Below are 23,989 nucleotides of genomic sequence, written 5' to 3'. Positions count from 1 at the left end.
AGGTACAGTAACCCAGCGACTCTAGACACCAAGATAAAATGTATTTTTACACAGCTTTCTCAAGCCAGGGCTTTAGCACTTGGTGAGAAGGAGTCAGAAGATTACTGAAAGGAAACTGCATAGCCTCTAAAAAAGATTTATAAAGGCATGCCAAAATGCTAATTAAGGTAACAGCGTTTAGGAATATTTGAATGCAAATAATGTATCTTGTTGCTGCCATTGTTACATTTATTTGTGCGAGGCTTCCCCCGCGCTGGGAGCTGGGAATACAGAAATACAATCCACTCTTTGCTGTCAAGGAGTGCTTGGGGAAGGGGAAGAGCAACACCACTGCCCCGGGGCTCCTGGTGGCCAGAAGGAGCAGGCCAGACCTCAGTGAGTTCCAGTCTCTCCTCAGCCACTCCTAAGATGAGGGGACCTTGGTCCGAAGAACTCTGGTAAGTCTCCTCATATGTAAATGATTCTGAGAAGCAATGCTCTCCTGCCTGGCCCACAGCAGACACCAGCAGCTGCTAGGAGTACCGATGGGCCTATCCATTCTGTCACCTCACCCCAGGTCCCCGGGCCGTGGCCATCACAGCCAAAGGTTCCACAGGGCTTCAGAGTTCTCTAAATACTTTTGCCCCCATTCCTCCTGACTCCATTCACTCTGATGGGGCCTGGTGGGCAGTACTCCTGTTCCCATTTTACAGATTGGTAGAGTCAACTCCAAGAGCCACGCCCAAGTCACAGTCAGCCTCTGAATGGGGTCATGATCCCAAGCTCAGTGCAGGGCATCACACACCTGCCCACTGAGTCCACTGGCCCACATGGTGGGGAAGGAAGATGAATTACAGGTGGTTCACTGTGGTGGGGGGGAGGAAGGCCCCATTTAAGCACTGTGGTCTCTGTAATTCACTGACTAGAGGTATGTTCTTACCTTTTGAGATAATCTTGGTAAACACTCCCCACAGTTCACATGTTCGAAGATTTCCTCTTAAGGAGGAAATGGTCCAGAAGACCTTTTCCCCCTAATTCTGCAGCATCAGAAACCTGAGTAACGACTTGGGTATTTATTACCCTATTCCCTCTAAGATGACACAACTGATTTAAGAGGTGTTTCAAACAAAATTAAAGGAAAAGTACAAAGTACCCTTGGATTGCCAAGGGCGTGCTGATGAGAGAGGAGTTAAAACATGGCACACATCTCTCAGGGCTGAGGAAGCATAGTAAAGGACCTCCTCTCATTTCTGCAGAAGGCGTGGGCTGGAGTGTGGGCGCGTGACATCTGCAGGCCCTTCCAGCTCTACAGGCAGCCACCCCGGGTTAATTATTAGCAGTGGGAAAACAGGAGGAGGTCACCTCATTTCTTGAGGCCAGGCCCTCAGTGTGGCCTCGGGCCTCTCTGACCCTGTGACCAACAGCTCTCCTTCTAGGGAGATCCTGAGAGTGACAGGCCAGTCCCAAACCCAGCCATTCCCCCATTCTTCCACCACACCTGCCTCCAGGGATCCTAGAACTTGGAGGACTCCAGATGGAAGCCCAGGTTCACTGCAGCCCTCGGAAGGCAGGGCTTCCTAGTCAACTTGAGCTCAACTAGACCCTTTCCCCTTCACCTGCATGGGGTGGGGGGGGGGGGAGTCCTAAGCCCAGGATCTCATGAGGACAGAAATGGGGTGGGGCAGCTGAGGTGTGCCAGCAGTATCTAAACCTTGCTGTTCTTTCAGCGAGCTGTGGGAGGTACGCACACCGTGCAGAATCTAGCTCCATGGCTGTGAAGGACAAGCTGGCCCCCATCGCCCAAAGGGAGCTAATCCTGGAGGGGAAGGAGAGGGCAGTAACACAGACCTGTTGCCAGGCAGGATGAGCTCTGATCCATGCACATCAGAGAAAACAAGCCAGCTGACAGTGTTGTCCTGACGGGGTTTTTTTTTTTTTCTTTTTCTTTTAAGTTGTCCTTGTTCCCATTATCCCACTGTCAAACATTTGTCCAGGTATTCCAAACACTTCACTGGCATGTTTTGGTTACAGTTTACAATATTCCACCTGGTGAAATCATCAGCATGGCTAGGGGTCTGAGTGACCTCTAGTCTGTGCGGCTCCAACTTCTGGAAGACTCCTAGTAAATATAAAGGGGAAGAAGGAGCACATGACCAAGGGCTGCCACAAAGGTCAGGGGAGTGGGGCCCAGGGGAGCCCTGCTTTAGGGCAAAAGCACCAAAGATGTGTGGCAGCAAGGTGACAGGAAGGGGCAGACACCCGCCCCCCCCCCCCAATCTGGAAGAAAATGGCAAAACAGATGAGCAGGTAATTGATGACGATTTTGGCAAAACCACCAGATGTACTGTTTTCTGTCTTTTCCACCAGACAGAACAAACTTTTTACACTTGGGATGGATGGAATTGAAGGGGACGGAAAGGCGTCTCCCACGACCCACACTCCACACCTGTCACCTCATTTGACTTCCACATCAAAAGAGAATCAGGCTAAAGGCGGCCAGGCTCGAGCCAGAGGTGACCCGGTGCGGAGAGCAATCGGAGGGAAATCAACCCTCACACAGCTTCTCTCCAGTCTTTCTTGCGGCAAAACAGAACACAAAATTTGCCGCTTTAACCATTTTAAAGCATACAATTCAGGGGCATTAATTATATTCACAACGTTGTGCAACCAACCACTATTTCCTAAACTTTTTTGTCACTCCAAACAGAAACTCTGTACCCGTTAAGCAATAACTCGTCATTCCTTCCCTCCCCCAACTTTGGCAACCTCAACTTCGTCTCTATGAATTTACCTATTCTAGATATTTCATACGTGTGGAATCAGACAACACTTGTCCTTTTGTGTCTGGCCTACTTCACTCAGCATGGTATCGTCCAGGTTCCTCCATGTCAGGGCATGTGTCAAAATGCCATTCCTTTTTGAGGCTGAATGATAATATCCAATCGTACAGAGACACCACGTTTTGTTCATCTATTTATCTGTGGGACACTCGGTTTCCCATGTGGCTATTATGAACAGTGTTGCAATTAACATCTCTGTACAAGCGTTTATTTGAGCCTGCTTTCAATTCTTTTGGGTATATGCCTAGGAGTGGAATTGCTGGGACATGCGGTAATTCTATGTTTAGCTCTTTGAGGAAACCAGACTTTTTCTATGGAGGCTGCACCATTTTGCATCCCCAACAGCAATAGAAGAGGGTTTCAATTTCTTTACATCTCCATCCATGTTTTTACCCTTTTCAGTAATAGCCATCCCAGCAGGTGTGACGTGGTATCTCACTGTGGCTCTGATTCGCATTTCCCTGATGACTAATGTTGAGCATCTTTTCATGTGCTTATTAGCCATGTGCAGATCTTCAGAGACGTCTATTCAAAGTCCTCTGTCCATATTTTTAATTGGGTTATCTTAATTTAGACTGAAATATAGAAGTTCGTTATTTACCCTGAATAAACCTTTACCAGACATAAGATTTGCAAGTATTTTCTCTTAATCTGTAGATTGTCTTTTCCTTCTTGATAATGTCCTTTGATGTACAAAAGTTTTTAATTTGGATGAATACAATTTGTCTTCTTTTGCTCATGCTTTCTTATCATATCTAAGAATCTACTGCTAACCTCAAGGGAATGAAGAGTTACTCCTTTTTTTTTTTTTTAATCTCTATGAGTTTTATGACTTTGGCTGGTATATTAGGTCACTGGTCCATTTTGAGTTAATTTTTGTATATGGTGTGAGGTAGGGGTTGCCCTGGCCTTTCTGACCAGGGTCCCTCCCCACCAGGATCCTCTGCCAGGGCTAGCACTGCTGCACTACACCGTGAACTTCATGAAGGCAGAATCTGGGTCTCTTAAAAATCACCACTGTGACGTAGGCAGCCCAGTGCCTGGTACTCATTAGGTGCTCGGTAATTGCCAGATGGATGGATGACTAAATGGATAAGCTATCGGGGGCATGCCCCATTCCCACCTGCCTACCATTACTGCAAGCACCCAGCTGGCTGAGCAACTGTTTGTAACAAATAAATCCGACGGGCTACACTTATTAAGAACTAAGTATCTATTGGGGCACCTGAGTGGCTCAGTTGGTTGGGCACCCAATTCTTCGTTTTGGCTCAGGTCATGATCTCACGGGTCATGGTATCAAGCCACGTGTTGGGCTCCAAGCTCAGTGAGGAGTCTGCTTCAAGATTCTCTCCCTCTGCCGCTCCCCCTGCTCACGCTTGCACACTTGTGCATGTTCTCTCTCTCAAAAATATAAATCTTAAAAAAATAAAAATAAATCTTAGAACTAAGTATCTATCAACAATTTCATTTACACACTCCAAACAGTTAATTTAAATGACCAGGATTTAACTAGCATACTTAACTAATGGCACTTAATTGAGTCCTAGCCCTGGAAAGCTCCTCATTTCCTTACCAATCTCCTAGCTCAAGTCCCTCATTGCACAGAAGAGGAGACCCAAGGGCCAGCAAAAGCCACGACTTCCCAAAGTCTGGGTTTCAACTTTCAGGGCTTTCCCCTGCCTAACAGAGGCCTCAGCAATCACCCACTGCAGATAAGCAACAAAAAGGTATGAGGTTAGTCTGAAATGCTTCAAATGGCAGGAGCGGCTGTCTGGATTCCAGTGGAACCCTGGGTCCTACATCTCATTTTGCTACAAGGCCCATCTCCTGCCCTAATACTGCAGCACGTCACTGCTCTCACTCCGCTCCCCAGTCCGTTCCCAGTGCTGGAAGCTTGCTTCCCCCAGACATCCTCCACCCCCCCCCCATGTGTCTGCTCAACTTTTACCTATCTAGTGAGGTCTTCCCGGCACTCTATCTCCCTCACTCTATAGTTCTCCTTACCATTTATCGCTGCCGGACATATTAAGTATTTATTGTCTCCGCCCTATTCCCACATCCCCACCTCCTACTAGAATGGTCGTTCCTTAAAAGTCAGGCACTTTGTTAGTTAACGGTTACCCTCAATCCTGAGATAATGCCCAGCACACATGAGGTACTCAACAGGTGTCTGTGGGATGCATGAATAGAAGGTAAACGGAGAACACCATACTCTGTATTCACCATACCGCCAAGCATTATTACAGAAGGAAAGGCACAGGCAGCTCCAAACTCATGGTTAGCGCTCACCGGACCCTGCAGCCACAGAAGCCTGCAAGTTTACTTCTGGACCCACGGGCTGTCCCTGCTTACTGGGGCAGGCGGGGCTGGGATGCCGTGTGTGATAAAATACGCCCACACATCTCAGTCAAGCCAGAGATGCTGGCAGCCGTTCCTCTGCTGACCAGGCCATAGAAAATGGAGTCTTTCCCCACAGGCGCTTAATAAATGCTTGTGAAATGCACACAGGAATGAATGAACAAACAACTAATGTACACAGGGCTCACACCCGCACTTTCAGAAGGCTTGTGTCAGCGGTAAGGAACGATCATCCCAACAAAGCTGGGAGGTGGTCTGACGAACTCCATTTCTAGGAACCTACTGTCAGGATGTATCCAGACGTGAAACGAAGCCATCTGCAGAGATTTTCCTCCAAACAATACTTCACGTTGAAAATTACAAACCAAAAAAGCTGATTTCCAACTGTAGAGGGCTAGTGAAGTAAATCACAAAATAGCCACAGGATGCCATGAAGACTTCATAACGACATCGTGACATAATGGGAAATGTTAGAACATTAAGTAAAAAAGGCTGGTTATAAAATTGTATCTACAGTGAACACAACCATTTAAGATAATTAGAAAGGAACTCAAGACCATAAATATAATTGCTAGTTTTTCCTATCCTTTCAACCTTTCTGTATTTCCTAAATTACAACCAGCAATAATGAGTTTGAAGAAAATCAAACTGATAGAACTTAAAAAAAAAAAAAAAGCTGTCACCTGATATTTTATTGGCCCCCAGGGTGTGTAACTACTTAAACCTCTGTCTGGCCAACCCCCCCTCCTTTCTGCATTCACTCCACCCTGCTTCTTCCTCTTCCTCTGCCCAACTGCCGTCCCAACCCCCGTCAGCCAGTGCTTGGGCCTTGTCAGCCACACCTGCAACCACTCCTCCCCCAGAAATCCTGCTCTAAAGCTCAGCCGCCCCACCCAACACCCTCCCGGCTCACAGACCCCAGGCTTGCTCCTGTACTTCCCAGCTCTGGGGCTCTGAGCAAGTTACTGAACCTCTCTGACACAGCATTCCCAACTCAGGAAAATGAGTCTGATCCCAACTCATGGGAGCCTCTGAAGGTCTAGGGAGCGAACGGACCCCCACATTGCAGGGCACCTGAGGTCCAGGAAGCTAATGGACCCCCACGTGGCAGGGCCCTTTTGTAGGGAGGGTCGACGTGCTAAGGGCTGTGAATGTGCTCTAGCCCTGCCGCGTGTGCAGTCTCAGTCTGCGGCTTCTACCCAGGCTCATGAAGCCGAAGTTCTTTATCCTCTACCTGCCTAAGTCTGGGCACCTGTCCTCTCCTGAAGGGACAAGAAAAGCAGGTCTGCTCTTGGATCTCAAATCAACACAATGGATGCTTGGCTGAAAGTCCTATTCCCCTGGCTGAAGCCTCTGCTCCCACACAATCCAGCTCTCAGAGCTGATGCCCAAATCCCCAGCAGCTGCCCCTCGTGAGGCCCCATTCTATCTTCAGAAGATATTCCCGGTATTTTACTTAAGGTCTTGAGGACTCCTTAAATCCTCTTCCCTCACCCACACCAACATTCTCCAAGTCTCAGCTCAGTGCTTGCTTCTCCTGCTCTTTCAGTCACAGGGATTTACACATTCTTCCCTCGTGAACATTCTGCATTCATCCCTCTCTAATCCCTGAGGCATTTAATGAGTCTCACCTGCAGCCATGCTCCACGGCAGGTGCTGGGGTTCAGGTGAGTAAGAGGCTGTCTCAGCTCCTCCTGGAACTCATAGGCTGGTCAGAGGCAGAAAAGCATGAATAATCAAATAATCACCTTTTGGTGTGGTTAGTGCTCTGGAAACAGCTGGGTGCCCCTGGCTGCTGGGGCCTTGTCCAGGCGGTGACCACAGCTCAGCCAGGGACAGAAACAGCTTCTAAGGGGATTCTTATGGCAAAGCTAGACCCTGAAGGATGAACTATCAAACAATAAAATCAAATCACTCAATACTTATCTCAAAGCTCTCAGGGTCCCCCACTGCCCCTTCTCCACCATCACCCACAACCCCATTCCGATCTGGCTCAGGAGGAGATGCCAGTCTGCAGACACCTGAGTGCACCTGCCACTCCAGGGTATCTCCACGAGCTGAACAGAAAGGGCTGCAGCTGTACTTAGGTTGCTTTTTCTGTAAGCTCTTCTCCACGAGCCTCCTCCCTACCATGGTCACGTTCCAGACCAACGCCCCTCCAAGTGCGGCTTCCAGACAGCGGGCAGCAGCATCACCTGAGTGCTTGTTAGAAATGTGGACTCTCAGGCCCCACCCCAGACCTAGAGATCTGAATCTTCTCATATGCACATTAAAGTCTGAGGGACCCTGCTTTCCACCCCAACCAACTTGCCCTGGTCTTCAGCTTCCTCCTCTTTACGGTGGCCAGCTGCCATTTTTAACATCCACACCACGAGCAGATACCCAGCCTCCAGAGCGTCTGCCTCGTCAGCTGCACAGACCTTCGCATCCACCCCACGGCAGCACCACCTCAGCCCCAGGCTGCCCAGGGCAGAGCGCACGGGGCACAGCCCTCCCAGCTGAGACCTCTGGCTCCACCTGTGGACGAACGTCACTATGGGCCTTCTGTCAAACTTACTGAGACAGACAGACTGGCAGACAGCGATTGCAGGCCTGCAGCTCCTAAGTAATTATCATGTGCCACTGGGAGAAGCACTTCCCCAGACCTCGTGAGCTGGAGATACAGGTCATTCCCGGTGCGGAGATGAGGAAATCTAGACATCAGGAGCTCAACAAGGGTCACAGAGTTAGTGGGGATGGGGAGCAGAGAGGACCCCCCCCCCCAGTCTTACAACCTGAACCAAGAGATAACAAGGAGTCCCGGAGCCTTGCAGAGAAAACTCTGGAAAGGGGTTTAGTCCTGAGGCAGCCCATTTGCACTGGGCCAGGACCTAGAAAGAAGGGAAAGTAGGAGAACAAGTGGGAGAGGCAGGCGGAGGCCAAGTCACGAAACCCTTCCTTTACAGACTACAGAGCTTAGACTTACTGGGAGATAGGAAGGTAACAAAATTTTGGAGCAGGCTGGTCAAAAACGGCTACATCCTTCCCTGACATCCCTCCCACTACTCACCCCCCATGAACCTCATTCTTTGCTTTGTGGTACTTGCTTCCCCGACCCTCCTGGTGTGGCAAACACAGTCAGACTCTCCCAGGTACTCTGGCTGCATCTTCTTGCCTGCTCACCCTCGGCCCTCCTCCTGAGCCCTCAGCCCTCCACGACCTCCTCCCTTCCCTCCCAGGCTAAAGCCCAGTTCCTGGAAAACCTCCACCAGCACGTTTCTCCCAGCCGGCTCCCCTGCGCAAAGCCTTATTAAGAGTCATAAAATGGGCCAACATGCCCCTCGACAAGCTGCCAGGAATCCCTTCCCTCCCTCTAGGATGGATAGCGCCTTCCCCAGGAGGGCTGGAGGCACAGGCTCCCCTTCCAACCAGGCGTGGCACATCCAAGCTCCTCTTAGAGGAAGACCCAGACTCCTCCTCCCCTTCAGCCAACATCTTAAGGGGAGCCGGGCCAGGCCCTGGGGATGGAGCTCTTTAAGAGACAGTCCCTGCCCTGCAGAATTCTGCTCCTAAGAGGGAGCCCTGACCTCGAGTATGTGCCTCTTTAAGAGGAAAACATTTCACAACCCCCTGTACATTCACACACCTTGACCTGTTTGGTGATTCTTAAAAACGGAAGCCTTAGTTTAGAATGTCTCAAAGACCTTCTAAAATGTCTTTAAGTGGCAAGTCCTCACTGCAACAGCCTTTATGATCGAAAAAAGTTAAGATTAACTGTAGAAAAAAAGAAAACATTAAAACTACCCCACAACATTAAAAATTTCTTGCATTATTTATAGATTGAAAACATGTTGGTAGAGATTTTATTTGTGAGACACAGATCTATTCTGGAGTCTGGCTTCTCCACGTCTGGTCTGTGGATCAGTCTCAACCCCATCCAGGAGCCTGTAACAAATGCAGACTGTAGGCCCACCCCAGACACCCTAGAAGCAGAATCTGCAACTTAACACTAAAGCTTGGGAAGCCCGGGCTTAGAGCATATGGCTTGTGGGGTTGGGGTTAGAGACGGGGAAGCAAGGCCAGATGGAATCTGCAGAGAACAGGGTGATCTTAGGTGCTTTTGTAGGGAACAGTTTTTGGCAGCACCATGAAGGAGGTATAGGTGTGAGAGGCCTACTGACGGGGGTGCGGGGGAGGAAGCAAAAGTAGAGGCAAACGGTAGCAGCACAGGGATGAACCCAGTTTTAGTGGGGGTGGGGGGGTGGAGGAAGGGCAGGCTGGAGGAGGAATGTCTGAGGTGTGATGGGGCAGGAACTGTCCAGGGCAGGTGTGCGGGTAAGCGAAGGGTGATCCTGGGTTTCTAAGCTGGCAGACTTTCACTTATGGAGAGGGTGTTTCTAGGGAAAAAGGTGCAGAGGAGGGAGCCGGGGACACTCATGGAGATGTTCAGATATGATATACATATGACCCAAACTGCCCAGAGATGACCAGGCCCTGTGGGTCCCTGATGATGGCATCAGGTGAGTCTACCCAGTAAAGCCTGCAGAATGGTAAGAACAGAGAACAAAGGCAGAGGATGAAATGGGGTGGGGGGTTGTGGAGCCACATCATAAAAGCCCTGGTATGAGGGAAGGGCAATCTGCCCTCGGCACAGAGACCCAGTGGGCTGAGACATGAGAACCCGCCACTGGTCTTGATGAGTGAGCAGTCTCTGAGCATGATGGCGAGGGTGGTGTTGGTCAAGAGGTGAGTGCTGGGGGGGTGCTGGGGTAGATAAAGTCAGGACTGCTGTACAAATGATTCAACACCCCGCCTGCATTTGCAAGTCCCAACCAATCAGAGTGATGTCTTTCTGTACACCCATGTTCACAGCAGCATTACTTGCAAGAGTCAAAAGGTGGAAGCAATTTAAGGGTCCACTGACAGATGACACGATGAACAAAACGTGGTGCACATGCATTCGACGGAACGTCACTCCTCCCTGAAAAGGAACGGAATTCTGACACCTGCTCCAACACGGCTGAACCCTGAGGACATCATGCCAAGTGAAATAAACTGGGCACAAAATGACAGATACTGTGTGAGTCCACGTACGGGAGGTTATTAGAATCATCTCACACATAGAGACAGACAGTAGAAGGGGGGTTGCGGGGGGCTGAGAAGTTAGTGTTTGATGGGTACGGAGCTTCTGTTTTGCAAGATGAGTTCTGCAGTGCATGGGGGTGACGGTATCACACCAATGTGACTGCACCTAATGCCACTGAGCTGTACCCCTACGTCCATTTTACTGCAATTAGAACAATCATGTCTTTCATCACAGACAGAGAAAATCTGAACTCCCACAACGGAGCAGTAGGTCTGCGTTGAGAGGTGAAAGTAAATCTTTTTCGGCGGCCACAGACAGGGAAGGGAGTAGCTGGGTGGTGACCTGAAGGTGAGGCTGGGCTAGGAGAAGGCTTTTTTCCCTGGGTGACGGGAGGACAGCCTTCAGCTGTAAGCAGAGAGGCAAGCCCGAGCCAAAGGAACACTCACTTTCTCAGACTGGAGGACAGGAAGAAAGAGGAGAGGAGCCAGAAAGGGAAGGACAGGACAGGGAAAGGGGATGGAGCTCCAGCATCTTGGGGCCACGGGCCCTCTGGAGAGGCAAAGTGAGGACAACAGGTAGGAGACCTGGAGAGCGTGGGATGGTCAGGTTGGCTGGTGTGGGAGTAACAAGGGAGAGCTGGTTGGAAGGCGGGGGTGGCAGGAGAGGGCAGGGGAGGGAGGCGGGGGAGACAAGCTGGCTGCAAAGAGCAGAGCACTTGTCTGAAACTACCATGGACCTGCAGTAGCGGTCCTCAAAGTGAGGTCCCTGGTGTGGGGAGCAGCGGCAGCACCTGGGGCCTTGTCAGACATGCAAGTTTACAGGCCCCGCCTGAGTCTGATTCAAACCCACTGAATCAGAAACTCTAGGGGTGGGGCCCCACAGCCCATGTTTTAACAGGTGATTCTGGTGTGATAAAATCTGAGAAACACTAGTATATACTACAGAGATTCAGTGGAAGATATGTATCATTTTCCGTATAAAAACAGAAAATCAGCCAAGCAACTTCCACATAAAAGAGCCAGAAATGCAAAACTGGCTTCAACGCCAATACAACGTATTTCTGTAGTGAACAAACTTGCTGTTAACAAGAGAAAGATGCAGTCCATCTCATCAACATCCTTAGAGGAGATCTGGTAGACACACCCAAGATCTGGGGGTGGAAATGTGGGTACTGGTCCCTGCTCTGCAACTGGTTACGTGTGTGCCATGGAGCATGCCACAGACCTTTCACGGCCTCAGTTTACCCGTCTACAAAACCAGGGAGCTGGAAACACTTCTTCTGAGGTCTCTTCCAATTCTGACACCGTGGGATTCCTTCTGTCCCATAAAAAAAAGTGACCTCAGACTAAGTGCTTTTACATAGCTGTGCCTCGGCAGGGGAGAAAGACTATCTTTAACTGGTAAGACATCATATCACAGTTAACTAGAAAACCTTTCCAAAGTTCAGTAAGTGCTAGTATCTTGCATTCGAAGAACGAGAACACTCCCTGACTGGCTTTGCCATTAAAGCGACCAATGCCTAGAGTTATAAAAATATTATACTGCACTGGCCTACATTCATGAAGTCCACATGACTGGGATGACCCAGAAAATATCGCCAACCTTCACATTCTTATCCTATGATACTTTTTAATCCAGGAAGGTGGGGTTTGTTATTTTTTGCGAGGCAGAAAATGAGTTAAAGAGCTGTACTATACAGACCCCTGTGCCTGCCCCCTCTGACCCGAGTATCTGGGGACGCGGCACTGCAAGTCTAGGCTTCCGGATAAATGGCCTTGTATTGACCTTGTTACCGGAATCCCTAGACGCTGGTTTCCTGCCTGATTTCTCTGCATCCAACTCCCTGTCTACACCTACTGGTCATCCAATGCTCATCCTCTTGTGCCCGGGTCCCCAGTGCCACCTGCTTCCCTGCTTCTGCCAAAGGCCAGTCACTTGGTTCTGATCTCAGAACTAGGGTTGGGAGAGGGATGTGGGTGTTTGTGCAGGAAGGACAGTGGAAGTGTGAGCACCAGGGGAAAAAAGATAAGGTCTAGGGAGCCCCTGGTCTCCTGTCCCACCTCACTTAACACACCCTGGCTCTTAAATTCCATCAGAATTTATCAGTGGGAAACACGGCTGGCTTGTTGGTCCCCCTTGTGCATCTACCGTAGACCCAGGCCCTCCTCCTCCTTCCAGCCTGGGTATGTAAATGACCTTCCAGGCTCTCACAGTAATCCCAGTGGCAGGAAGGCGCAGGGGAGGGGAGGGGAGGGCCAAAGTAAAGTGTAGCAGGAGCCAAGTTGGGCAGGGCAAGGGAGGTGTGACTCACCGCAGGTACTAGAGCCACGAACAGGGGCTGGACAAGCAGTGCTAGGTTAGTTCTGTCTTTATCCAGGCAGAGGACACCTAGTGCTGGAGGGTTTTCCAGGCTGATCTCCAACCTCGAAGTCACATTTGGGTAGGGTGACCACACCTCCTGATTTGCCTAGGGCAGTCCCAGTTGAGGCTAGTTCACGAGATGCAATTGTTAATAGCCGCACTTTTATCTCAAAATGTTCTGGTTTAGGTGATGAATTCTCATCGCTTTATTCTTGGGCCCCTAAGCCTGCAGAGTAGGGGTCGCAGATAGAGAAAGGTGCCGAGAACGAGGAGGGACGCCCAGGCTGAGTCTCACCCCTCCTCAAATGCTCCATTTTCCTCTCCAGCACCCCTGCCAAGCCATCACCTGGCGTCTGCTTGTATACCTCCAGGGACAGCAGGCTCGCTAGCTCTATGAAGCCTCTCTTTTCTGGGAAAAGCTGTGTTATAAAAATAGTAGGATTCAAACCTATAGACAGTATGACTGCAACTAACAAGATCCTTTAGCAAGGAAAGGAGTGGCAGTGGGGAAAACTAGAAAACCTGCTTTCCCCTTCCACCTCCTTCCATCTTATGTCTCTCCATTCAATAAATATTTACTGAGTGCATCTGATGTTCCAGTGGTACTGGGGACACAATGGTGAGTTAAAAGAGACTCAAATTGAAGGGCATTTCTATACAATAATGGGCCTGTGCTTTCCAAAAATGTCACGGTCATAAAGGGCAAAGAAAGGCTGAGTAACAGTTCCAGTTTAAAGGAGATTAAAGAGAAAGGATGACCTTATGAAATGCATGATCTGGGGGTTTCTTTGCTACCAAGGACACTATCAAGACAACGGGCAAAAACCTGAGTAAGATCTACAGATTAGAGAATAGTATTGTTTCAGTAAAGACTTTTTGATTCTAAAAATTGTGCTGTAGTCATATAGAAGAATGTCATTGCCTTTAGGAAACACTGAAGTATTTTGAGGGAAAGGAAGACTATAAATAACCCTCAAATGACTCAAGAGAAAATATATATACATAAAGAGCAGAATAAAAAAATGTGATAAAATGGTAACATTTGCTGAATTTGGGTGAAGGGTATATGAGAGTTCTTTGTTCTATTCTGAGAACCTTGCTTTAAGTCTGAATTAGGTCAAAATAAAAAGTTAAAAGAAAAAAAATAAGTCTCAAAGAAAGGTGTTTTTTTTTTCTTTTTTTTCTTTTGAAAAGAAAGCCAGATCGACCCTGATTTCAGAGAGCTCCCCGTGTCGCTGGGGAGACAGGTACTAATACAAATAATTACACTCATTAACTGCAAAATTGCAACCGTGAAAGCGCTGTGAAAGGAGAGAGATCCGGAGGCATGAGCGCTTACAGCAGGCAGTTTTACCCAAATCAAGTGCAATCAAGGGCTAACACCCAGAGCAGGAGTTAAGGGGGGGGGGGAGCTCTCACAGCCCCTGTGGCAGATGAAGTGAGCAGACCAGAGCCTGCGCACGGGGTGGGGGGGGTGGGGGCGTGGGAGATGCCAACATCAGTCTCATCGACTCTCCGAGCCATAGGAGGTGTTTCTGAAAGACCCCCCCTGACTGAAGAGAATAGGCTGGCAGGTGAGAAGGCATGTGGGGTCCACTGTGGCGGTGGTGCTGACTGTAACCTCCAGAAGGAGCATCACTGAGGATTCTTCTGTTTCCGCACACTCTGATTTCTACAGCAGCCATGTATGAATTTGATAACCAGACTAGGGGAGGGGGCTGGCGGGAGCAAAGTGGGCTCCGACTGTCACATCCTCTCTCCAGGCCCACTAGGGATTAGGGTCAAGGGACGGCTGATGGAGCTGGCTGGTGCCTCGCTCACAAGGACCCCGGGTCTGGACTGAGGCTGACTCCACCTTAGGGAAGCAAGGTGCTGGGGGTCAGGTTTGCACACTCTACTCCCAAAGTCAGCCCAGTGCCTTCCATCACACAGCATCCAGTAGGCCATGGCCCCTTTCTGGTCCTGGATCCTGCCCCTTGGAATGTCCCTTTAGCCCTGAGAGCTAGGCCCCATAGCCTGGTCCTTGGAGTGAGCCATTACTCACCCACAGTGACTCCTGGCACTGAACACTAAACAAAGCATTTGTCTGGAGGGTCAGGGACCTAACCACAAAGGGAGGGGCTATGCCAAGTTCTGTCCTAGTGGGTTTTCATTCATTAGCTCCTTTAAAATGGTCCACTTAAAGGAAACAGGTTCCCTTATTATCCTCATTTTACAGTTAAACGACTTGTACGGGAAAAGCATCTTGGCTCCTGCTTATGAGCAACGTGCCCTTTGGGTGGTCACTCCATCCTTCTGAGTCTCGGTTTCTCTCACCCTATCAGTAATGTGGGACTAGACAGTACTATTTATTCCCTTTTGAGGCACCAAGGGGCTCTGTACAGAAAATCCACTCCAAACTACACATCACTTAAATATTTACTAAAACCTTGTGTATCCTGACAGTAAATCATGGGACCTGAATTTTCCAGGACTATCCCCATTTCAAATCCTCTGTCCTAACTTTCCACATAAAGCATCAAACTGCCTCAAAAATTCCACTCTCTCAGTATCCAAACAACACCTCCCAGGCCTTCCTCTTACACGAAAAAGCAGCACAAACATTCTTTTTCAGACGACAGATCCCAGTCTTCTGAAAGTTCAGAAAATGTAGTCAGTGCAACCTGGCTGGCCCCCTGATGGAAAGAGGGTCATGGCAGCCGGAACTCTATCCCACTCCGACTCCGCTGCTTCCCAGCACACTGGTATAAACTGCAGCCAGGAGAAGTCGCCCCATGATCAGGGCATCACCCACAGAGGGACACAGACTGGTTAGATGAGCTCTGCCCCCACCTACCCAGCAAGCTGCCAGTACCCAGGTAGGAAGCATGGCCAAAGGGTTGCTCCAAGGCGTAACTGAATGAGTTAATATTTAGAAAGCACTCAGAACAGTGCCTGGCAGCCAATAAGGGCCATAACAGTGTTTCCTAACGAAGACCAAAGGCATCCCTGGCAGAAGGTGCTCATGGCTCAAAGACAACCCACAGGCCTCACTTCTATCAGGGGAGAACAAGGAGAATGGGCACTTACCCCGGCTTGAGTGAGGCTGGGTCCCCTTACAGACATGGGGGAGTACCCTGACTCCGGGAGGTGGGTCCTGCATTAACCAAGGTCAGGAGGCTGGACCTGGGGAAGAGTCACCACTCCTGATACACACGTGGTCTCTGGGCCTTAGCGCCTGGGGCTCTGTCCACCCGCCCAATACCATCTTTTTCTACCTTCAAGGCTGAATTCAAATGCCAACTACTCTTTATGGTGTTCCTTGATCCCTATCAGCATGAATGGCTGCCTCCACTGGTCTCTCTTGCATCTGGCTTTATCCTCTTTTAAAGTAACTGTGAGACCGATAAGTAGATATAGAGCTGCACACACACACATACACACACGCCTCACTGTCTTCCCAATTCCACCATGCATCCTTCCAAGATAAGGGTCTGACTTTTGTCTCTGTAACCCTAGGGCCTGACACACAGCTCAGTAAGTGTCCGAATTTGCTGTGAAACCTGTGCTCTCAGGGGGGCCTGGGTGGCTCAGTCGTTGGGCGTCTGCCTTCAGCTCAGGGCGTGATGCCGGCGTTCTGGGATCGAGCCCCGCATCAGGCTCCTCCCCTGGGAGCCTGCTTCTTCCTCTCCCACTCCCCCTGCTTGTGTTCCCTCTCTCGCTGGCTGGCTGGCTGTCAGTCAAATAAATAAATAAAATCTTAAAAAAAAAAAACAAAACCTGTGCTCTCAGCTGGTCTTCACCAGGAGGCAGAAAGTAGCTTCAGGTGCACACATAACCAGAAGCTACGTAGCTGCAAGATCTCTGGGTCTTGGAACCCACGACTAGATCAGATTTAGACAGCGGCCTATCAAAGCATTCCCTTTCATCCCCCTTCAGGGGGATGAAAGAAGACACCTGTGAGACCCGAGCAGCGTGGACACTGCACAGCTCCTGGCCTGTCTCTAAGAGAGTTGGTTAAGAAGAGCCTGAGCTTGGGAAGCAACACCATCAGGCTGCCCTGCCTCCACCACCAGCCCGTTAAGGACAGGGCAAGTGCAGAGTGCCTTAGGCATTTCAGCCCCTGCAACAGACCTGGGAACAGATGAAGAGGGACTGGCCCTGCTTTCCAGGAACCACTGCTGTCTGGTGGAAGGAAGCTGAGCAACGGGATTACCGTCAAAGTTGCAGGTCCCCTCCCAACCTATCACAAACCCTGAGGGCTCAGCGGGGAAGTAGGGGGCCAGGCCTTCTTGCTCTCTCCAATCCCCAAAGCTGAGCCCTATGGGTGGGTTATGTCAGAGAATTCCTTCTGTGCCTGGACCGAAGGTTCAGAAGGTCACAGTTGGTCACTCTTGCTCCTGGCCCCAGACTACCTTTGCTAGCTCAGTTTCCTCAACTGCAAGAGTGGGAGAGAACAGCACTGAAATTAAACAATGTAAAGGAACCCTCCCAGTTCACAGTCAACAGTCAAGGAATTGGTCCCAATCCCCTGAGGCCAGTTACCCGCTGGGAATCCCAGCTTCTTTCAGGGGTAAGATTTGTCTCTAACCAGGTTCCTGCCACCTGCCTGAGGTTAAAAGCTACCAGAATTCTTCTCTATGAAAAAAGGTCAAAGAGGAGGTCCAAAACAGGAGTGGTGAAGCCGTGAGGAATCCTGAAATTGACCGTGTTAATTTAGGTTCGTTCTGCCACTCCCAGCTGTCCCTGAGGACCTGCCCCCTCCTGGCAGGGAAGTTCCCCCAGGCCTCCTGGGTTTGCTGGGATCCATCGGCCTACTCAGCATCCCCACCCAGCACTGCATCTGATATACGGAAGCAGGTCATTAAGTGCTTGCTGAACAGAAGGCCACTTGGAAAATGCCTTCAGTAACTTGACCTTTTATATTCCTCAGCTAATGCCTGATTTGCATATAGGAGTCCAGTTTTAGGAGATGGCAAGTCACCAGAGACAACTCAGGATCAATACAGAGTAGTAGGCATGTTTTATTCTCCTTTGATTCTCTGCAAATTGGTATTCCATTAAGTGTATGTGGGATTTATGGGAGCTCACTATAAACTAGAATATTTAACTACAACGACCTACTCTCTGTCAGATAATAGCTTACCGTTGTTAATTTTCAACTAGTCAATCTCAGAAAGGGTTCCTGCTTCCAGTCTCCTTTACATGTTGATTTAATTGCCAGTAAAGTCATCTATTTGAAAGTCTCCACACAATAAAGGGCAGTTTGATGCAGAAGAAAAAGACCCGCCCAAGGAAGCAGAAGACCTGAGTTCTATCGCACCTAGGCCAATACCGTAGGCTCGGCTGTTCAAGGCCTCAGTTTTCTCATTTGTAAAATGGGAATAACACTGGCCTCAGCGGCGAGTTGTAAGAATTAAGTGAGTTGATGTATGTGGATGCACTCTGCACAGTTCTAGAAGGCTATACGAAGGTTAAACACAAGATGAAATTCTTGAACAACTCAGGTAGGCTAATGACAGAAAGCAGGATAACTCTAAAAGGGAGAGGAGATATTTTGCCTCCCCCCCCAACAGGGGACACTTGGTCCCAGCAGGAGACATTTTTGGTTGGCACAACTGAGGGAGAAGGACTGCTACTACAATCTACTGGGTAAGACCAGGGATGCAGCTAAATGTTGCAATGAGTTGGACAGGCCCCACAACAAAAAATGATCCAACCCCAAATGTTAACAGTGTTGAGGTTAAGAAACTCTGATCTAAATAATCAGGAAAGTTGGGTAGGGGAGGTTTTTCCAACAGAAATCCTTCTAACCAGGCTGTACTTCCTCCCATCATCTCTTTAAACATTTGCAAGATGGATCATCTTGCAAAACAGCTCTTTTGTAAGTAAAGCTCAACTGCCAACTTCTGGAGTTTCTGAATGTATAAAACTGCTTTCAACTAAGATGCTCTCCGATTACAATTCGGCTAAATTGTTTTTCCAAAGCCCTTGACTTCTGCAGTTCTCCAGGGCACAAAGGCAGGGTCTGTCACTCTGCCACTAGGCCCTGAAGATGCTTTCGTAATTCTAATTTCCTGGTCAGATGGGAGCCACAAGGGTCTCTAAACGAATTAAATTCACATCACGCCAACTGCTCCCTTGCTTTGTGCCGGGCACGGAGCCAAACACCTCCACATAATTTATCCCACTTAATCCACCCAACCACCGAGTGAGGTGGGCATTATTACCGGCTGTTTGCAGTGTAGGAAACTGAAGATCAGAGAGGTTAAACAACTCGCCCAAGGTCACCAGCTGGCCAGGGGGAGCCCAACTTGAACGGAGGTCTCCAGTTTCCAAGTCACAAGCTCTTTCCACCAGCTCGGAAAACCCAGGTGTCAAGTTGTCTCAACTTCCCATGAATTTTTAAGGCAACCGCAACTTCTCAGCAAGTTTAGGTTGCTGAAAATGGGAATTTCCGGGGGGCTGGGCGTTCTCACATACACTCCCCCACTGCAGCTGTCTCACCGCAGGTACCTGATAAATCATTCTATATCGCCCGCGGAACGGGGAGGATTTATTGGCGCTGGAGTTCGTGCCAGGCCCAGGAAATGCCATCTTTGAAAGCCGAGAGGCGGATTCGCCCTGGGAGCCGAGGTCTGGCCGCCGCGCTTGGCTGGCTCCCCGCGGGCCGTGCGCCCCCTCGGCGCCCGGGGCTAGTGTCGCCGCGGCGCTGGGCCCTCCGGGGTCGCCGGCCACGTCCACCCCTGCCCGGGTCGGAGCGCACGCCCACGCCCCGCCGCCGCCGCGTCCCGAACGCCCGCCCGGTACTGAGCCCCACCCCGCCCGGCTTGCTCCCTCCCGCCGCGGCCCCGCCAGGTGAGCGCGGCCCGGGCGCCCCCTCCCCGCCCCGACGTGGCGTCGGGACCCCGGGGCCGCGGCGTCCACCAGCCCGCCCGCGCGGTCGCCGCGCGCTCGGGGACGGGTGGGGGCGGGGCGGCGCCGAGCGCGCCCCCAGCCCCCGGTAGCCCCGCGCCCTGCCTCGGCCCGCTGGGGTCGCGCCCGCCCGTACCTGCAGCATCCGGGGGCGCAGGGCGCCCAGGTAGGTCGCGCGAGCGGGCGGCGCGGAAGCTCGCTCGCGGCGCGACCTGGCCGCCGTCTGAGCATGCCCAGTGCCGCCCGCGGGCGGCTCCCGCCGGCCGGGCTGGCCACGACGGGCCCGCGCGCTGGGCGGGGGGCGGGCGCCCGGGCCGCCCTGCGGGGCGCCCCTGCTCCGCCCTGGTCTGGCGCGCTCGGACGCACCGCCCAGGGCCACTGGGGCTCTCCTGCCGAGCTCTTGGCAGCCCCCAGTCCCCTCGCGCCGGCACGCAGGCATTCGTTCCATAACCATTCATTGGGTACCTACTGTGTGCCGAGCCCTGAGTGATTTTATGCTCAGGAATGTCAAGCAAAGTTCAACAAATCTTTGAAATGAGGACAAGTCTTGCCCAGCTGGGGTCCTGCCGACTTTCAGTCCAGTGCTCATCGCGTTCCAATAGTAAGCTTACCGGCCTAAACCTTCTTCCACAAATTTCTTACCCGCCATTATCCCCCTCCTCCCATCTGTGCTCTTGCTGTCCTCTTCCACCTCATCGGACACCCGCCTTCCTGCACCCTCACGGGCACCTTTCTGTCCACCAAAGTCTCAGAACTTGGCCAGCCTCAGGACTTTTGCACATGCTTCCCCCCCCCTGCTGTGTGGGACTTCTTTGCCCAGTTTTTCACGTGGCTGGCACCTTCTCATGGTACCTATGTCCTCCTTATCTGAGAGGCCTTGCCTCAGCACCTTACTACATTAACACCCTGTTCCTGGACATTCTCCATGTCCTCGTTTTATTTCCTTCACGTTTATCACTATCCATTAATTCATTCAACAAGTAATTATTGATCATCTACTTTGGTTCTTCAGGCGTCGTGAACAAATAGGCAAAAATCCTGTCCCCTGGTGGAGTTTGGGGAAAGAGAGGCAGGCAACAGACAATAAACATGTAAATAAGCAAGCTGTATAGTATATTAGAAGGTTTTAAGTCCTAAACGGGAAAAAGGACAGGGTAAGGAGATGAAGGTCTAGGGAGTACAGTTTTCAATGCAGTGGGCTGATCAGCCTGTGAGAGTGACACTGAGAAGGTGACGTTTCAGCCCCTTAGAAGGAACAGCCGGCGCGAAGACATTAAGGTGCAACACAAGTTGGGCTTTGAGAAGGACGGAGCAGTTGGAGATGAGGTCGGCCAGTGACTTTTCCTCTCATTTGCTTACTTCTTGTGTATTCACCTAGGGAACTGCTGGAGCTGTATAGCCCTGCCTGTCTTCACTGCAGTGTCCCAGGTCCTGTACGAGGCACACAGTAAGTGCTCAAAAACTATTTGTTGAATGAATATGTGAATGAAGGTATGGACTGATGTCTGGAGCCCTCCGGTCCGGACTAAGGTGCCCGAGGTCCAGGGGGCCGGTCTGCCCAGGGCCATTCGGTGGCCGCCGGCGGCACCTGGTCCCTCATTTTGGTTGTCCCCGAATTGCATGTCCCCGGGTAGCGCCACTGCAGCGGGCGCCGCCTGAGCGTCGCGTCGGGGGCGAATTCCGACGGTGTCAAGGAGTCCCAGGAACAGGACCCGCCCTGCGCCCTGCCCCGCCCTTTGGTGGCTCGCAAAACCTGGAGGCGGCGCCGGTCCAGCCCCGCTGAGACGGACGGGGAGTTCACTGGGCATGCTCGGAGCCGGGCGGCGCCCGAGTTCCCCGGGAGGAGGAGTCTCCTGGTGGGGCCGGCGACGCCCCCGCAGAGCCCCGCTGGACGCTCAGCCCCCGCTTTGTTCCCGACGCCTCTTGGAGGGTCTGGGGGCATTTGTTTTCAAATCTTAGTAAGATAGCTGGGGATTCAGAGTCCGGGAAGGGCGCTCTCTGCCCTCTCCGCTGTGTGATCTGGGCCAAGCACCTTACCCTCTCTGTGCTTCCGATAACACGAATACCCATCACTTGGATCTAGGTAGAACGTGGGGACTGAATGAAATAAAAAACGTGAGCATGTTTAATCCACTTCAAAGATCCATTTCATGAGTGCCTACCTCAGTTATCTGTCATCTGCAAACCAGTTTGCCAAGTGCTAATATGAGGAAACGTAAGTTAATGGACATGCGTATTCTTGGAGTTGTCTCAATTTGCCTTATGTGACAAAATAGGCTGAAACTGCCCTTTCTTTCCCCACATGCAACAGTCATGAACTTAAACAGTGTTCTTAAATTCGAGCTAAAAAATATCTGCACACCTAAGGAAAAGACCTAAATCTTTTCAAAATCATGCATTTCGATCACCATAACAGAAGCAGGAAGAAAAGGAAAGAATATTCCCCAAACTGGAAACAAATGAACGTCCACAATTAGTGGAATGATTTGTTAGTTAGGTTATGGTATATTTGTTGAAATATTAACTAGTTTATACTAAGTTAGACCATACTGCAACAGGGGGAAACTTACAATACAATGTTAAGTGGGAAAAAAGGCTGAAAACACAAATACACTGCACAAAGATTATGTCTACACATTCACCAGACTGGAAGGAAATATGGGAAAATGTAAATACTTTAACTTTGGGGGGTAGTGTGGTTGGTTTCTCTTTTTAAATTTATTACTTTAAAAAAAGTCTATTACTGTCACACTGTTGTGTTTGCAATAATAAACATTAAAAGACCAAATTAAAAATCTGTGAAGTTTTGTAAAGGCTAATCATCATCATAATAATTACTATTATCAAGCTCAAGTGTGCTCGATATTTTACACATATTGTGTCTTTTATCCTGACAGTCACTGTCCAGAATCGGTGTTTCTAGCTCAGTTTTCCAGAAGAGGAAACAATCTAGGAGCCATTCACAACTAGTAAGAGTCAGGGTCAGGACTGAACACAGTTGGTCTGACCTCAAAGCCCAGGGTGTTAGGTTTTATAATACTGCCTCTCTGTGCAGTAGCTTACCATGTATTGATGAGAAGAGAAACCACATATCATTTCATTTTGTGTCTTTTTTGCCTTATTTTCTCTACTGTTTGATGTGTTTGTAGGCTGCAGATTGACTTTAAATGTTCTGGTCTCCTGTTACTATTTTATTGTTGGAGCCAAAATGTTAAAGTCCGTCCTTTTCAGCTGTTGCATCTGGAGTGACATGATGTTATTATCAGCAGTGACAGTTGATCTTATATCATAAGCTCCCAAACTTTATGGAAATGAAGCATTTGGATGGACACATAATCTTCTTAGTCTGTGTAGTTGAACCCCACCAAATCGAGAGCAAGTAGAGGCCTCGTTAGGGGTAAGGCTATCCCAAAGTCTCAGATAATGAGGCCAGTCCAGACATAGATGATTCTCCCTGGATAATCATTTTGGAGTTGGAATCACAACATAATAGAGCCACCTGGTCCACAGACTCCTCAGAACTTTGCTGTGATGAAAAGATACAGGGCCGATAGTCCCGATGATGTTTGCCAAGAGAAAGCCAGGGCCCTAATAGCAGCCCTCCTGCTGATAAGCAAAACCAGAAACAAACAAAAAAACCCCCAAAAAACCAGCTCTCTCTTTCAGTAGAGCTGGTAGACTCTTCTTGGCCCAGAAATCATTAAACAATAACAAACACAAAAAGCCAAAGAGGGTCATTTCGTTGGAGAGGAAGGTATGCCACAAACCCTATACGCATCACTGGCAATGGGCCAGATTCGTACAAGAGGAATGCAAGATGGGCAGCTGGACACAGTTATTAGCATATTCCCAGAAGCTGCCATTCGGCAGAAAGTCTGGTGCCCAGCACCATACACAAGCAATTGGCTGGGGGCATTTATAGGAAGAGTTTCCTGGAAGAATCACTGAGGATTGTCATTCACATCAAGACTCAGGAAGTCTGGGCACCACGTGGACTGTTCCAGTGATTTACAGGGCAGGGCTCCCAGCTGCAATGCTAATGCTCATCAATTATTTGTACTGTTAATGCAGGCTCCTGAAGGGCCAAATATCAGCAAATCCATGGGCAAGTGGTGCTGTTGTAATGACAAGTGAAAAGAACACAATGCAAAATTATATACGTAGTATGGCTTCTACTCTGAATTACTAAGTTACACCATACGAAGCTGCCGTCATGTGGGTCAATGATGGTTGAACATTGGCAACTTCCTCTCTGTCAGCGTGATGCATATGCATAGAAAAAAGACTAGAAAGAACTGCACCGAAATGTTGATGGTGACTATCTGAGCATTGCATTTACAAGCAGAGAAACAAGATATGGAAGGTATCTTTTATAAATCCAGAGAACCTCAAGTCTTTGGGCACCTGTTTCTTTGCTATGTCTTTATAGTTCCCTAAATCTTATTTTATGGTGTATTTCTTTCATGATCAGGAAAAGTGAAACAAACTTTAA

The 23,989-nt window shown here is 49.8% G+C and overlaps 1 protein-coding gene across 1 annotated transcript in view; it reads right to left on the bottom strand.

Moving 5' to 3' along the window:
• PTPN3 (protein tyrosine phosphatase non-receptor type 3) overlaps positions 1 to 19,767 on the bottom strand; it is a 107,925-nt gene extending 88,158 nt beyond the window's left edge. Inside the window, exon 1 of the mRNA XM_045780695.2 lies at positions 19,634 to 19,767. The gene's annotated coding sequence lies outside the window, so the exon portion shown is untranslated. The remainder of the gene's footprint in view (positions 1 to 19,633) is intronic.
• Positions 19,768 to 23,989: the final 4,222 nt, after the last annotated feature.

The sequence above is a fragment of the Ursus americanus genome, chromosome 18 (assembly GCF_024610735.1).
Source record: "Ursus americanus isolate L20-20 chromosome 18, mUrsAme1.1.p, whole genome shotgun sequence".
NCBI classification, from domain to species: domain Eukaryota; kingdom Metazoa; phylum Chordata; class Mammalia; order Carnivora; family Ursidae; genus Ursus; species Ursus americanus.
The sequence above is the reverse complement of the archived record's forward strand: the minus strand, read 5'-3'. Positions and strand labels throughout refer to the sequence as shown.